Here is a 15,811-nt window from a genome sequence, read left to right as displayed (position 1 = left end):
TTCTGCTGTAACAAACTGGGTGCATCCTGGAACTGGCTCTCTGCTTTTCTTAGGTGGCGTTTGTTGGAAACGAGGGAGATCTTAGCTGGTGCCTGTTGCACTTCACCAAAATGTGCAGTCTGAGTTAAGAGGCAACAGCATTTCTCACAAATTCTCCTATAAAATTCATTTCGAAGAAGAGACCTGTTGGATCCGTCCAATGGTCCGTCTAGCCCAGCATCCTGTTCTCACAGTAGCTGACCAAAGACCCCAAAGGGAAACCCAAAAGCAGCACCTGAGCACAAGAGCACCCTTCCCCTCCTGTGGTTTCCAACAGCTGGTATTCAGAAACATTACTGCCTCTGACTCTGGAGGCAGAGCATAGCCATTGTGGCTAGGGGCTATCGGTGGCATTATCCTCTCCATGAATTTGCCTAATCTTCTTTTAAAGCTATCCAAAATGCACAAGTGAGTTCTACAGTTTAACTATGCACTATGTTATGAAGGACGTTCTTTTACATGTCCTGAATCTTCCAACATACAGGTTTGTTGGATGCCCATGAGTTCTAGGTTTAGGAGAGGGAGGAAATATTTCCCCAACTCCAGCTTTGTGCACATAGCTACCCCTTTGGGCAACTGCCTGCTTGACCTCTAGGGAAACTCATAATGGCGAAGCCCAATACTTTTCCTGAATTAAAACTGAAACAGAGCCGACAGTCCTCTGGCAGTCTGGAGCCTGTTTGACAAAACGTGCGCGCGCCCCGCCCCCCAATCTTTTGTTCTCTTATTTCAATATTTCCACTGTTTTTCGGGGCTTTTCTGCCTTTCTACCAGCAACAGGTTTTGTCTCTCCTACACTCTCCCTGTATAGAAATGCCGTCTCCTAACACAACCCCAGGCAGATGTTTTGCTGACCTTTAACCCGCGATCAATTCAAGAGGTTCACCGTTTTTCTTTCACAGCCTCCAGCTCACCATCTGCCACCCCAGGGACAGATGCCACGCACACGCACCCCCACACATCGCACACACTCTCCCCCCCTTAAAAAAAGCCTCACAGTCCATTTCATCCTGTCCTTTTCTCAGAGCGGGGGGAGTACCTATTCCCACCTTACGATGGATAAGCCCACTGCCAATCTGACACAGAAATCAAAAGGTCCCATCACGGGACAAGAGAAAGCGTGAATTCAGAAGGGGGGAATCTGTCTGCAAAGAAAGAAGTTTCCCATGGACCATAAGGCATCCCAGCTCCACAGCCTCCCTCCCTCAAACTAATTCTAATTCATTCATTTTTAAAACTGCCTGTCCGTTCAACTTGAGGTTTGTTTGTTTTTACCAGGAAGGAACACAGAAAGTTGAGTAGCAAAAGCTATACAAAAAGGCCTAGTCAAACCAAATACAGTGGTACCTCGGGTTAAGTACTTAATTTGTTCCGGAGGTCCGTACTTAACCTGAAACTGTTCTTAACCTGAAGCACCACTTTAGCCTATGGGGCCTCCTGCTGCTGCCACGCCACCGGAGCACAATTTCTGTTCTCATCCTGAAGCAAAGTTCTTAACCTGAAGCAATATTTCTGGGTTAACAGAGTCTGTAACCTGTAATAGCCCTCTCCTCCATGAATACATCTGATCCTCTTAACACCATCTAGGTTGGTTGCCATCATTGCCTCCTGTGGGAGCAAGTTCCACAGTTTAACTGTGCCCTGAATGAAGAAGCACCACACATTAAGTGAGATCAGCGCTTGTGTGAACCAATGACTTGGATCGATTTCTAAGAAAGTTCTAGGACTGCAAACTAAATGCCCCTCTGAAAAAAAATTCCCACACCCAATCCTGCTAACTCTCTGCCATGGAAGCTGCTGCTCCCCAAAATCTTTATCTGTTGGAATCATATTGGCTCTGCCTGTCCGTCCGTCCCCCCCCATGGTAAAACAACTCAAGGGGAAGTCTGGGAATAGAAAGGTCACTGCCTTTTAATTAGACCCCCCGCCCCGCCCGCCTCCACATTAATTAAGCACTAAGAGTTTCCACCTCTACCGCTCTGACAACTGGGAACCCTCCCAGGTGAGCTGCCAGCCCAGCTCCGTAGCTGACAGCTGCGCTCTGCCCAGCAAATTCCCTAAGTCCTCCTGATTACAGGTATCACCTGGTGGAGATTATAGAGCCCTTCTGCTGCTCCAGGTGCCGTTTTATGGCCCTGCCACCTAGCCCTGTATCTGGAAAGTGCTTAATGATTGATCCATGCAGAGGCTCAAAGTTTGAAGCTGGCTGTAAAAGTCAACAGAAAAAGTGCCTCTCTCTCCACTCTCTGTCCCAGGATGTGCCGCCCCCCACCGCCCCGAGGAAAGTTTGGCACTCTTGGCTGTTTATAAAGATTAAAATATAAGGGCTTCTTTCCTCCCATGCCTGGGAGAACTGGGAGGAATATTCTGCAAGAAGAGAAAATAGGTTTCTCAGCAATCCAGTACAGATATCGCCTGCCTCAGGTCTAGCAAGTGTTTTATGACACCCATCAAAAGGGGTTGCCGCTCTCCATAAACTGCCTACAGCCACTCCAGGAGCAACAAAAATTGGGGGAAAGGCTGTAGCTGGGCGGTGGAGCATCTGCTTTGCATGCAGAAGGTCCCAGGTTCACTCGCCTGGGGCATCGGCAGGTAAAGCTGGGAAGAGACTCCCTGCCTTAAGTCCCGTAGACAAAACTGAGCTGTGTGGATCACTGATGGGGTCTGGCTCAGCAGAAGGCAGCTTCCTTTGGTCCCCAAAAGTGGGAGATGTGCCCCTAAAACAGTAGTCTTCAACCTTTTTAGACCCAGAATCCAAACATGTATCTAGGGACCCACTTCTTAACCTTTTGCTGGTGGCAGTGCTCCTGATGCATACCACTAGTACAAAGGGTGGTATGCACAACCAAAGGGTGTGATGCACCACACTAGTGTGGCAGGAGAGGATGGCAAGTGTGGTGGGGAGTTTAAAGGCAATCAAAGGAGCATTTAAACAGTTCAGTGAAGTATAGTACTGTGTAGTACAGGCAGCAACCATTTTGGTGCGCCCAGTTTGACTTCTCCAGCCCAAACAAGCATCAACCCAAGTTTACAGTGGACCCATCCTCAAAGAGAACTTCGTTGGCCACTGTATGAACAGGATGCTGGACTAGGTGGGCCGTTGGCCTTATCTAGAAGCCAGACTCTCTTAGATCCTTTCTTAGAAAGTTGCAGAGGCTCTCAATCAGGCAAGGCGGAGGCACTTGCCGCTTGTGGAGAGCTAATCTGTGCTGCCAGGGAGTCTTTCATCAGTTATCCCAGATAAGATAGCTCAATCTCATGACTCACGAGCCTCTCCTTCCAAGCAGTTCCTGTGATTCCAGCACACGCTAGGAAAGGAACCAAGGGCTCTGAGCTTCCTGACTCCACTAGAGCTGCATAGATCTGGATTTGCCATGAGTTTCTTAAATTTAAGAACGTAAGAGCCTGCTGGATCAGGTCAAAAGGGAGCCCACCTAGTCCAGCATCTTGTTCTCACAGTGGCCAAACAACCAGGTGCCTCTTCTGGGAAATCTGCAGGCAGGATCTAAGTACAAAGCAACTCTCCCTTCCTACCATTTTCCAGCAACTGGTTTTCAGAAGCATGACTGCCTCCAACCCTGGAGGCAGAGCACAGCCATCATGGCTAGTAGCTATCAACAGCCTTCTCCTCCTCCATGAGAGTTACCAATCCTATTTTTAAGCCATCTAAGTTGGTGGCCATCACTGATGCCTATGGGTGGCAGTTCCATAATTCAGCTGCGCACTGCATGAACCTATGGGTGGAGGAGTTCTGGGTGGTTTTGTACCTTTTTGGTCTGACCTCAAGCAAAGAGGAACATGGACCCCTCCCCCCTTGACTTACAAATGAATATGGCTGATATAGTAACTTGGGGCATTCGGATACAGTGGAACCTTGGTTCTTGAACTTAATCCGTTCCGGAAGTCCGTTCAACTCTCAAAACCATTTGAAAACCCAGCCACAGATTCTGATTGGCTGCAGGAACTTCCTGCACTCAAACAGAGGCAGTGTCGGATATTTGGCTTCCGAAAAACATTTGCAAATCGGAACACTTACTTCCAGGTTTTCGGCATTCGGGAGCCAAAACGTACAAGTACCAAGGCGTTCAAGAACCAAGGTATGTATGCCATGAATAGATCCAGTTGCTACATTCCACACATTCGTATGCTTGTGGTTTATTTTTATTTGTTTTATGTCTGGTTTTTGTTCAATAGTGATCTGTAATTGCATATGGACTGTGCATATTGTCAACGTCTCTTAAAGCCATCCAAGTTGGTGGCCATAACTGCCTCTTGTAGGAGAGAGTTCTGTAGTTAAAATTCTGTGCTGCATGAAGAAGTACTTCCTTTTATGCATCCTGAATCTCCCAAAAACATCAGCTTGATTAGAGGTCCACGAGTTCCAGTGTTAGAAGAGAGGGAGAAAAGCTAGATGTGGAAAAGGCCATGAGTTGGCTAGAAGTCACCTTGTACCCATTACAGAGCAACAGCTCAGAACCCTGCACAACCGTGCCCTCCGCTTTCTGAGCCTATGCTAGGTGTGGTTTTCACCCCACATTCTCAGATCATTTCTTGAGACCTCAAAATTTCATTTGAAAAGGAAAAAAGCAAGCTGTAATTCACAGGATTGAAAATTATGCCCAAAGGCATTCAGAGACTTGCATATACAGGGTTAATATTCAAAGACTTGAAGACAAGAGATTCTTCTTAGATTTTTTTTTTTAAAGAAAGAAAGAAAAGGGGGTGGATGCAAATGATCATTCATAATCCCTTCAGTTGGCAAAGGAGTATTTCTGCTGTGAATGGAACCTTGTAGATGCTTCATTCAAAAGCAGTTCCTCTCTTCCAACCCCAACCCCCCGCCCCATTCAGAGACAGACACAAACTGTGATTCTCCCCCCACACTCCTTTTATCAGTGTGGACTGTACTATCTTTTCATTACAATAGGGACTCCCAATTCTTAAAAAAAAAACTTAAAAAAAAACTTGGGTGACATTTGCCTACATAACACCACTGAGGATTTATTCCATACATCCCTCCCTGCCCCACTTGGGATGGAGGAAGAAAAACAAATTGGAAAAGAAACACTCCCAAACTTTCACCATAAATGGTAGACATGGGTTTTTGTTGTTGATGATGATAAAAGTTCGCAATTCTGTCTGCAATTTGTTTTTAATTAAGAATGGTGGGTTTTTTGTGGGGGGGGGGGGACCGCAAACACAACCAAAGAGGCAGGTTTTTTTTTTATAAAAAAACAACCACTGTCTGCCATTCATAACTTGCACCTTGCATTTTGCCACTGCTTAATTGTGTCCCCCCCCCCAATGGCATCCTGGAGTGTTTTAATAAACTTGGATCTGGATGTCTGATGGATTTAATTTTGCACTGCTGTAGGGCAATAGCTAGAGCAATTGTATCTGGGCTAGCTGGTCTAGACTTTCTGAAAGGGAAGAGCAAGGTGGGGGGATTTAAAGGAGGGGGAGGGGAGTGTTAAGAAATGTGGCCCCATCTCAGGCTGCTTCCTGGTGCTGTGGAGCATTGATGGAGGGATGGTTCTGTTTTTGAGACAAGACCACACCCCCCCCCAACTATTAACATGTGGCCCAAGAACTGACATCAAAACCAAACTAACTATTTCCTAACAGTTGCTGTCACCAAAAACAAAAAAACTGCACAATCTTTCATCAGCAGATGAGTCAGATGGCATACCAATCAACTGAGAGAACATTTGCAAGGGGGTTAAGTAGAGAACTGCGGACAGTCATAAGTATAAAAGCAAACCACTAGAAATGAACATGGTTTTTGTTTTGTGTTTTTGTTGTTTATTACCTATCCTTCACCCTAAGGTTCCAGGACAAGTGACAACATTGAAAGCCGCTTACAACAAGTTATAAAAACAAGGTGGGTGCTAACAAGTGTTGTTGTCTGTTTTTTCCTCAAGCACTATTATAAGAGAAGCTTCTGGTTGTGTTTGGTGGGCAAGACGGGGAAAACAATTGCCACTTCCTAAAGCAAACAAGCAGACTTTGCAGAGCAAAGAAATCCTCTCTGCTGGGCTTGGGAGCATACTGTCAGCGGCTCCTCAGACCAAGATTCAGTCAGCGAAGCCCATGTGTCAACATGAGGCCTTATTGACAGACTCTAGACAATGAGGGGAGCCTTGGCCCTCCTGCCATTCTTCCATGGGGTCTCTTGGAAACCCACCTTTCATGGTGAACAACAGGCACTGTGCGGAAAAGCAGTCTGTCACCCCTCTGCCCTTTGACTCTGAAGAGGAGGAGGCAGCTGGATGGGGGGCAGGGGGCGGTTTCTGAACTCTCCCTGCCAGCTTCCTCTGGGCAATCAATTCTTCCAGGCCACAACAAGTGTCAAGGGGTCTCTCTTCCGCTCTATCCAATCAGACCTAACACATCTCCAAACAACATTTCTGCAAGATACAGACTGAAGCCAGGACAAGGAAGATACCTTCCTGCTTTCCCACCTATTTCTTTACCATGGGCTCTGCTTGTTCTGTACCTAGAAAGCACGGGTCCAAGCAGTTTTCCACTTGACCCAAGCTTTCTGGCTATGGGTCCAAGTGGTTTCGCTCCGCTCCTATGGAAAACTTGCTCTTTAGCTTTAAGTTGGGGAAAACCCAGTTGCTGTTTGCTTCAATTCAGTGCTAAAGATTGGATTTCCCCAGGAGAAAGCGGCGGGGAAAGTTGAAGTCTGGATGAGCCCAGTGTTCAAAAAGAGTACAGTCAGAAATTAAAGCCAACCCCCCCCCCTCTCGTGTTTCTACTTGTTGCACCAGACTCTCGTGACCAGCTGTGTGTCTGGAGCAAAGAGGAACGAACGGCCAGTTCCATCCAGGCCCCCAAGCTATGAAGGGCTCGCATTTTCTTGCCAGAGCACCTCAAGTGACTGGCTTAGCTGTGATTCCCAGAAAGGGAGAGAGATGAGGATGCAGTTTTGGCATAATTTGTAAAAGGTACAAATCGGCTTTCTAGACATATAAATGCCACCTGAATAAGTGTGTGTGTGTGTGTGTGTGTGTGTGCGCGCGCGCGTAGGGTAGAGATATACAGGTCCAAGGAGCATGCAAAGAGGAAAAAACTTGTTAAAGAAGGCACTGGTTTACGTGCCTGTAAACTCTTGCAGGTAAGCCAAGCGTGAAACTTCTCTGTTAAATTGCAACTGCTCACCATCAATCCTTCTTCCTTGAAACCTTGCTTGGTCATTCCACTAAAAAGGTACGGCAACCCAGACCCAGGAAGTTAATTGCTTTCAACTTTGATGAACTCTACCCTTGAATAACTTCAGACATGGGGTGGGGGGGGGGTGGAGATAAAGAGAAGCAGAGGCAGAACAAGGAATCAGTGCAAAACACTCATCAGACCAAGACACAAACAGGGAGGTGGGATTCCCTGGGGGGGTGGTACTAAGAGGCAAGGGGTGACAGTGAGGCACTGGAGGTGTAAATGCCTATCAGACTTGGAATAAATGTGAAATTAATTCTTACCATTTTGTCTCTACAGCTATAGCAGGCACTGTAACCTTTCCACAGTTTTGACTTCATCCCCAAAGGCACACCCCTAAGCCAATGCCAACAAAATTATCATGTAAACTGCTGTTCTGATTAATGCTTATTATAAGATAGGGTATGGTGCATGCCAGATGAGTTTATGAAACCAGTAGCCTGGAAAAAGAAAAGGGAACCACTGAGCTGTACTGAATCTGAGCTGTTGACATTGCAAAGTAAACTGCACTCATTTCTTGGGAGGGGATGAGGGGGGCACTGCCTCATCAGTATGAGTTATTGCCCCAGCCTTTGAATAAGTCAACTCTGTCCTCCTTCCCATGGATAAGAGGGATGTGGAATGCAGCCTTTGGAAGTTCCCCCCAGGCGCTCTCAATCTAAAATTCCTGCAAGATAGCCGGCAGGTCCAGGGACTCCCCCCACCCCACTTAGGAAGTGCCATTCTATTCAGTGTGGGCCAGGAATCTGATGGGAGCGCAGAAGATGAAGAGGGGAAGCCTTGGGAGAAGCATGTGGAGAGCCACTGGCAGCCAGTGTAGGCAATACTGTACTGAGCTAGATAGGCCAAAGGTCTGGCTTGCTAGAAGGCATCTTACGAAACTGTGGACGTTGTAGGTGTGTCAGTGTGCAGGTTCCCCACTCCCCAAGTCTAGCTTCCTAAAAGCGCCTCCTGAGTCAGTGTGGTCAGAATGCTACTGGGGGTTCAGCGTCAGAGGACCAGAGTTCTGAGTTTAGTGGGCACAGGCCATCTCCCCTTAGGCAAAACACCCCCACAGGATAGACTTAGGGTTGTTCTACCAGATCCCTGCCCGGTTCCAGGTCACTCCAAGGACAGCTGCACATGCCCAGCATCCAAAGACTGCCAGCAGCAAAAGGCGACAAGGCTATGAAGCAGATTTCTCTCCCAATCCCACTTCCAAATAGCGCCCAACCTAGGAAAGGAGCCAAAAGGCTGTCAGAACCTCAAAGAGGTGTCAATTCTTTTGGAATTAAGACAGGGACCAAAATTTCACACTCCCTGCTGCAAAGCACAGAGGCCACAAGATGCTGCCAGAGCTTGTGTGTGTGTGTGTGTGTGTGTGCTTGCAATGTTTCTATGCCAAACCCAACACTTTATACAATGCAGCTGGACTGTCCCCTGACTGAGATAAGCAAGAGAGACAGAGCGGTGTAATACTTAAGTATGTCGGACTAGCAGTGGGGAGGCCCCTGGGTTCGAATCTCAGCTCAGCCACAATCCTCACAGGGTGATCTTGGGCCAGCCCCACACATACTCACACAACAGCCCCACACTCCCCCCCCTTCCTGTGGTTTCCAGCAACTGGTATTTGGAAGCATTGTGGCTTCAAAACATGGAGGGCAGAGCATAGCCATCATGGCCGGTTGCCCTCAAAAGTCCTCCATGAATTGGTATAATCCAATCTTCATGAAATCTTGGTTTAACTTTAGACCTTGCAAGTTTGGGGGAAGAGAAACCAGCCCAATGCAAGGCAGGGCTGCATGCCCAACTGAGGAATAGAATTTAGGGAAGGGGTGTGTTTGTTTCCTTCCACTTGCCGTCTCTTTATAATAATGAACACAGGCCCACGATACCGGAAGCCAGTCCTTTAGCACCAAACTGCTTTTTTGTTCTGTGTCATGGGCTGCTCTCAGCAGAGCCACAAATGCATTTCATCTCTCTCTGCAAAACCAGAAATGCCCATTTAAGTTTACAGAGCCACAGAAAAGAGGAAGCTGCAAAGGAAATGGCTGTGCTTGTAGTTCAGTCCTGGGTTGAAGCAAAAGATCACCCTGTCTCAAGCAAAGGAGGCACCATTGTCAACAAAGAATGGCAGCCAAATTAGGTTTCACTTATTGTCTGTATTTTAAAAATTATTATTTATTGCATAACATTCATAGACTTATGGATGGTAAAAAAGGCAAACAAACCTCAAAGGGGTTTACAATATATATATATGAAGCAATGAAATCATCAGTTAAAACAATTGAAAACTTTGAAATTCCCTGCTTGTTGGAATCAAGCAGGTGCCTTCACTGTACCCTTTTTGGCACTTGCTAAAAACATTTTTGTTTAGGCAAGTCCTATGCCAATATGTAGAATGGCTGATGTGTGTTTTAATCCAGTTTTTAGTTTATTGCTGATCTTACTTAAAAAAAATATATTTTAACAGTTATTTTTAACTGTTTTAACTGATAATTTTATTCTTTTTGTAAATCACTTTGAGGTTTTTTCCACAAGCGTAAGCATTTTACTTTTGAAAAATGCTATGTGAAACTTTAAAAAAATCCTAAACAAAAATGTTTCTAACAGGTGTACAGCAAAGGGGCTGGCCTGACATCAGCAGGCAAGGAGTTCTGAAAGGCAGGTACCACCACATTAAAAGATCTGATTTCTTAAAAATGGGAATGAGTGTTATGTGCGACCTGTAACAGTTCCAGTTCCAGTAAGACTATTCCCTGTTCCTTTATGGACTTCCTCTGGCTATTTTAACACCACATCCTTTTCCTGCCCACTGAGAGTCCCTATTCTCTCTCTTGCCCACCCCATCCCCCACATTGCTGTTATTTGATGGAATTAACAGCAGCTTAAAACGGGAGGAAAAAACTCAGGCAGAAAAACTTCCACCTCTCACAGCATTAAACAATGGCGTTAAATAACCCCAGGGCTGGATGGGAAGAAACCCAATACCAGAAGGGGCTTTGGACTCCTCACCATAAGAAGCTTTCCATGCAAGGTCCTTTACTTACTCTCCTCGTCTGGTATGGTTTTCTCTGCAACACCCATGAGTGTTAAGCAACCCCTGCAAAAAGCTAAGAACCTAAGAAGGGCCTGCTTGATTGGGCCAAGGGAGCCCATCCAGTCCAGTATCCTTTATTCACATTGGCCAGCCAGATGCCCCCAATAGGAAGCCCAAAAACAGGATCCAAGTGCAATAGCTGTGCTCTCCCCTCCTGCAGTCACCAACAACTGGTATTCAGAACCATTTCTGCTTCAAACTGTGGAGGCAGAGAATAGCTATCCCATGTCAGACATACTGTCCTCTGCTGCTGGCACCCATTTTGAACCTTCCATGGTTGGAGGCTTGGGAGGCAGAGGCAGTTGCCCGGCTGGTGGGGTTGGAAACAACAAGAAGCGGCACCTCACAACTTTATCCCCCCTCACGAGAATGAAGAATCAGTTTCAAACATCAGAATCTAATTTCTAGGCAGCTGCCACTTCTGAAAATGATGCCTTGAGGTGCAAATCATCACCCAATCACCTGGCCTCCATTCATTTCCAGTAGCCAACAGGGCCAGCTATCTAAAAAGCTGTTCTCTTCATAGAGTGGACATGCCTTGGCCTTCTGCGAAAATGGCCCCCTCAGCTAGGCCACCCTGCTCCTCTTGCGGCTCAAGTGGTATCACATTCCCAACATAGGCATAAGATCAAATTGCTGGAACCAAGGTTTGGCCAAGCTGGGCAACTACCAAGGGGCCACACCTAGAAGGATGACCACTGGAAAAAGCCCCCCCATCCGCTTCCACACTGCTTGTCCACCTGACTTTCACTGTGGCCCAGACAACTGTGGCAGCAGGAGAGAAACCTCCTGTCAGCCAAAATGGGAATGCCATTGCCATGCAAGGCCAATGGCAAATATGTTCACATCACCTGGGTTCCAGAGCTGCACACATAAGCCAGCCCAACTCTGGGCCAGTTTATGAGCGCATCCTTTTACCCAATCACTGATCCAGACCCTCCCCACCCCCAACAGCACCATCTGCTTCTAACTAAGCCAGCGGGTTGAGGGAGTTCCTGGGAAAGTGGCAAGCCGCGTCACCACAATCCCAAGACAAATAAATAAATAAGCAAGTCCCTTTTCATCTGTGGTGGGGATGCCAGCCTGAGAGACAGAGATGCCAAGGTCTAATTGGTACCTACAACAGCTACATGATCTCTACAGAAACCGTTTCATCTGATCTGGGAAAGAGCATTTAGCCCAAGTGGAGGGCTCAATGTTTTCCTCCGCAAAGCTGCAGTTAGCACTTTCCACCCCAAAGCCACAGGACTCTGCAGGAAAAAAGCTGAAGCTACCATCAGTGCTTGTTGGCACAAGACCAGCCCTGCCACCTCCAAGCACTCATTTTGTTTTTATCATATTATATATCTAGATAGATAGATAGTTTTGCTTTCTGGTTTCTATGTGCTTTTCTCGCTATTTTTGCAAGGATGACGGAACACAGATCATCACATGCAAGGGAAAAACTTCGTTCTAAGCAGGTGGGCTGGGACTATTATTCCATTTATTTATTGTAAAAAGTTGGCTATTTTCTTTCTATGGGCATATAATCTTGTAAGAACAAAATAGTGTGGCTAAAATTAACTTTCATAAATTTTTATTTATTTATTTTTACCCCATTTTTTGGAAAGGTCTTATCTACAAAGCAGCTTCCACTGTTATCTAGAATTGTTTTGCAAACGTTACAGTATATAAAAAAGTTCACCTGGATGTGATTCCTATTTACCAAATGCAGCCAGGAGAGTTTTGATTTGCCTTTTGAAGTTGGAAACAAGATTCTCAAGTTGAGGAGACCTCCTGCGCACTGCGGCCACTGAGACATGATTCTCTTCTCAAAACGCTTCAGCAGATCACAGTTTCAATTCCTGCTACTGCCTTGAAAACATCATCCAAGTTCCTACACTGTCTACAAAATACAGTGTAACAGAAACATCTTGGAAGGGTAGGGCCCTGGCTCAGTGGTAAGAGCAGCTGTCTGGCATGCAGAAGACAGTCAGTGCTCATGCATAGAAAGAGCAGAAGAGGAGGCAACTCTGGCACATGTTGCTTCCTAGATTTTGGTCCTCCTTGCAGGGCTGATGTGGGGGAGTATTTGGCCCTCCAGATTTTGCTGAACTACAACTCCCACCAGCTCCAGAGAGTGTGGCCAATGTGGCAGGGAGAAGGATGGGAGTTGTAGCTCAGCAACATCTGGAAGCTGAAAGGTCCCTCCCCCCACTCACCTATCAAGAGATTGTGGTCCAGGACAACAGCACCTTAGAAATCCTGCCAAAGGATTTAATGTCTTATTTTAACTGATGGTATATAACCCACTTTGGCAGGCTCAGTGGTCGAAAAGCAGTTTGCAAATGCTATAAAATAAATAAACTGTATATAACAATGCCATTTGCATTTGTCCAACTATACACAGCCAGGCTTGGATGGGCAGCCATGCAAATATATCAGCCCTCAGGGCTGCAGACCTTTCCCCAGAAAACCTTGAACGGGAAAACATTTTCTCTAGGCAAATCTTAAGCTTGATTTTTATCAGAACATTTTTGCTCAGGTTGCAACTGAAAAATGTTCTGATACCCAAGACAGAGAGAGTGCACCATCTAATGCAGCATGCTTACTTGTTTACTTTCATATTTAGTTGAAAAAAATAAAAAGTTGGAAACTTTCAAACTTGCTGAAGGTTGCCTAGCAATATTGCTCCTGAAGGCTTGCTTCCATTTGTGATCACTGCTAGCAAATTTTATGAAACAGGAAAAAAAGGTTCCATTCCACATCGCTGCTTGGCCCTTTCAATGGTGATGACCACTGGAAGCCGTCCAAATATTGATATATATATGACATGACCAGAGGTTTCTAGGCTGGCTTGAGACACCAGGAGGAAATTCATGGCTGCGTTCTCCCACTGTCATCCTTTGCTCATTCTACAAGTGGGAAGTCCTCTGAACGCCGCACGCCCCCCCCCCCCCCCGCACCCCGGCCACAGCTCACACGCCTCAGGCCTAATTAGATTCCCCTGCCATCTGTACATCCAATGTAAATCAAGGGGAATACAAGAAGGCTTCTTTTTTGGAGGAAGAAATAGTAAGGGGGGCAGAATAGCCAAAGAGAGAAATTGGGGGAGGGGGGACACCCAGAGAAGAGAGAGTGAGAATGGGGGGTGGGTGAGGGTACAGGAGGTGGGGAAGAGGAGTCAGTTATGCATTCTGGGAAGCCCTCCGCGATTAGTCACATAGCATTAATCTGCCTCCCGCAACAATAGCTGCTGAATTTCGACCGAATCCCAGCTGTCACTCCCTGAATGAAAGAAAACAAGATTTAGAGCGTCAAGCGTCCTTACAGCTTCTGCAGAAGGGGGGGGGGGGACTGTGCGGTGCGCATTCATTAGCGGCTCACAAAGGCGCCCAGCCTTTGTCCCTTAAATTGCTCATGTGCCCGATTAATTTGCTGAAGGGTTCTCTTCTCTCTCCCCCTGTCCCCCCCTCTCCCGCCCATCATCCCCGGAGCAAACAGAAGACGCCAAATGTGGGGGCAAAATTAAAGAAGTGGAGCAGACAAGGGACAGAGAGGTGCAGGCTTTCCATCCCCCACCCTCAATTCCCAACTGCACCGAAAAAGTCTGCCATTCAACAGTTGGGATTAGGAATGCTCTCTTCCTTAGAGAGACGCACCCCCCCCTTTTTAAAAGAGCCTTCACATTTGCTTCCAACAGGTGGAGTTAAAAAAACACACACCAAAACAAGCAATCTCAACATATCCAGCTCTCAATCAAATTCTGTTCCAGGACTCTTGCAGGCAGCGGATTCCACTGAACATATCCTGAGGCTACATGCATTTGGGGACAGGAGGGGCGGAAAGGCTGCTGCCTTTTGCTTTTCTTTTATAGAAGGGTTAAGAAAAGAGAGCAGAGGTGGAGGAGATGCTGGGTCGTCCCCCCCACATTAATTGGTGGGCAACTTGTTCCCTGCAGCCATCACTTGGGGAAGCCCATGAGAAGCTCAAAGGCTCTTAAACTTTCCTCACTGTAGGGAACTTGGGGGCACTGCAATAAAGCTGCTGGCATTTCCAAGTGCAACTGGGGGGAAATCCCTGCCTGAAAACCTGGAGTGTCACTGCCAGCCAGTGCAGACAATATCCATGGTCTGACTGCATATAAGGCAGCTGCTTATTTCCATACTTAATTCACAGAAACATAAGGCAAGCGTCCTGGAATGGGTCAAAAGGAGTCCCCATTTAGTCCAGCATCCTGTTCGCAACAGTGCTCCGATGGCAAGCAACCTGCAAGAGGTACCTGAGCTCAACAGGAACTCTCTCCTCCTGTGATTCCCAGCAACTAGTATTCAGAGGCTTGGTGCTTCTGACATCTCTTTCTTCAGAAACATTAGGAGTACTTGGGGGGGGGGGGCTGCTTTGCATGCAGAAGGTCCAAAGCAGCATCTCCAGGCAGGGCTGAGAAAGACAGACCCCTGATCCCGGAACCCTGGAGAGCTGCTGCCAGCCACTGCAGACAACACTGGTCCAGATTAACTAATGGCCTGACTTAGTATTTTTTATTTATTTATTTATTTAAACGAAACACACATACTGCTTGATAGTAGCAAAAACTCTCAGCGGTTTAAAAGCACAAGGCAGTTTCTTATGCTCATCATCCTAAATCTAGACAAGGGCTGGCTATTCCCACTTGGAAGAGGCTCTGTCCCTCAACCCCAGTTATCTCTAATCCCCAGCACAGAGGACAAGTACAACATACACTCATTAGGGCCATACACAATTACAGATCAATTGACATGGATAATTTAGGGTTGCTCAGTTAAATTGCAATCATCCCCCTTCTTCCCCTTCCACAAAGTTCAGCATGAATTAAAGGGGAGGGTCTCTCTCTCTCTCTCTCTCTCTGTGTGTGTGTGTGTGTGTGTGTGTTATCCTCACGATCGCTCTTAGATGCATGCTGCTGTGTTGAAACTACTTTGGCAACTCCACAGATGGAACTGCACCTTGAGCCCAGGTTCAGCTCCCAAGGATACAGACTGCAAACTCCCATCCGCACAGCATCATTTCATATCACACAGACACACATATGCCTGTGTTTGCAGCAGTTAATAGAATATGCGCATCCCCAAACTCTTAGTGGGGATGGGGATTGGGAGCGATAGCAGGAAATTGTTGGCTCCCAGCGTCACATCTATCACATGTGGAGACTAAAAGTTGTCTCCCTCTTAATAGGCACACCCCAATGTAATATCCAACTAGCTGACACCTTCTGGAAGCCATATTGTAATCCTGGACTTCAAACTCAAAATGTAAGGTGTCCTATTAAAATCTGGAGCCCTTTTCTGCCTATCAGAACCAGGTTACAGATTAGTTTCCATCAGTCCATGTATGTTTTTTAAAAAACAAAACAGGTAGGGAATCTGTTTCAGCCCAAGGGCCACACTGCCTTCTGGGCAACTGCCCAAGGGCCATACTGCCAGTGGTAGGTGGGGCCAAAAGTGAGTAAGACAACCA

The 15,811-nt window shown here is 46.6% G+C and overlaps 1 protein-coding gene across 1 annotated transcript in view; it reads right to left on the bottom strand.

The window, feature by feature from the left end:
* Positions 1–15,811, bottom strand: part of NOTCH1 (notch receptor 1) — a 93,911-nt gene that overhangs the window by 67,756 nt on the left and 10,344 nt on the right. The window lies entirely within an intron of this gene.

Source organism: Podarcis muralis, chromosome Z (assembly GCF_964188315.1).
Source record: "Podarcis muralis chromosome Z, rPodMur119.hap1.1, whole genome shotgun sequence".
Taxonomy (NCBI): Eukaryota; Metazoa; Chordata; class Lepidosauria; order Squamata; family Lacertidae; genus Podarcis; species Podarcis muralis.
The sequence above is the reverse complement of the archived record's forward strand: the minus strand, read 5'-3'. Positions and strand labels throughout refer to the sequence as shown.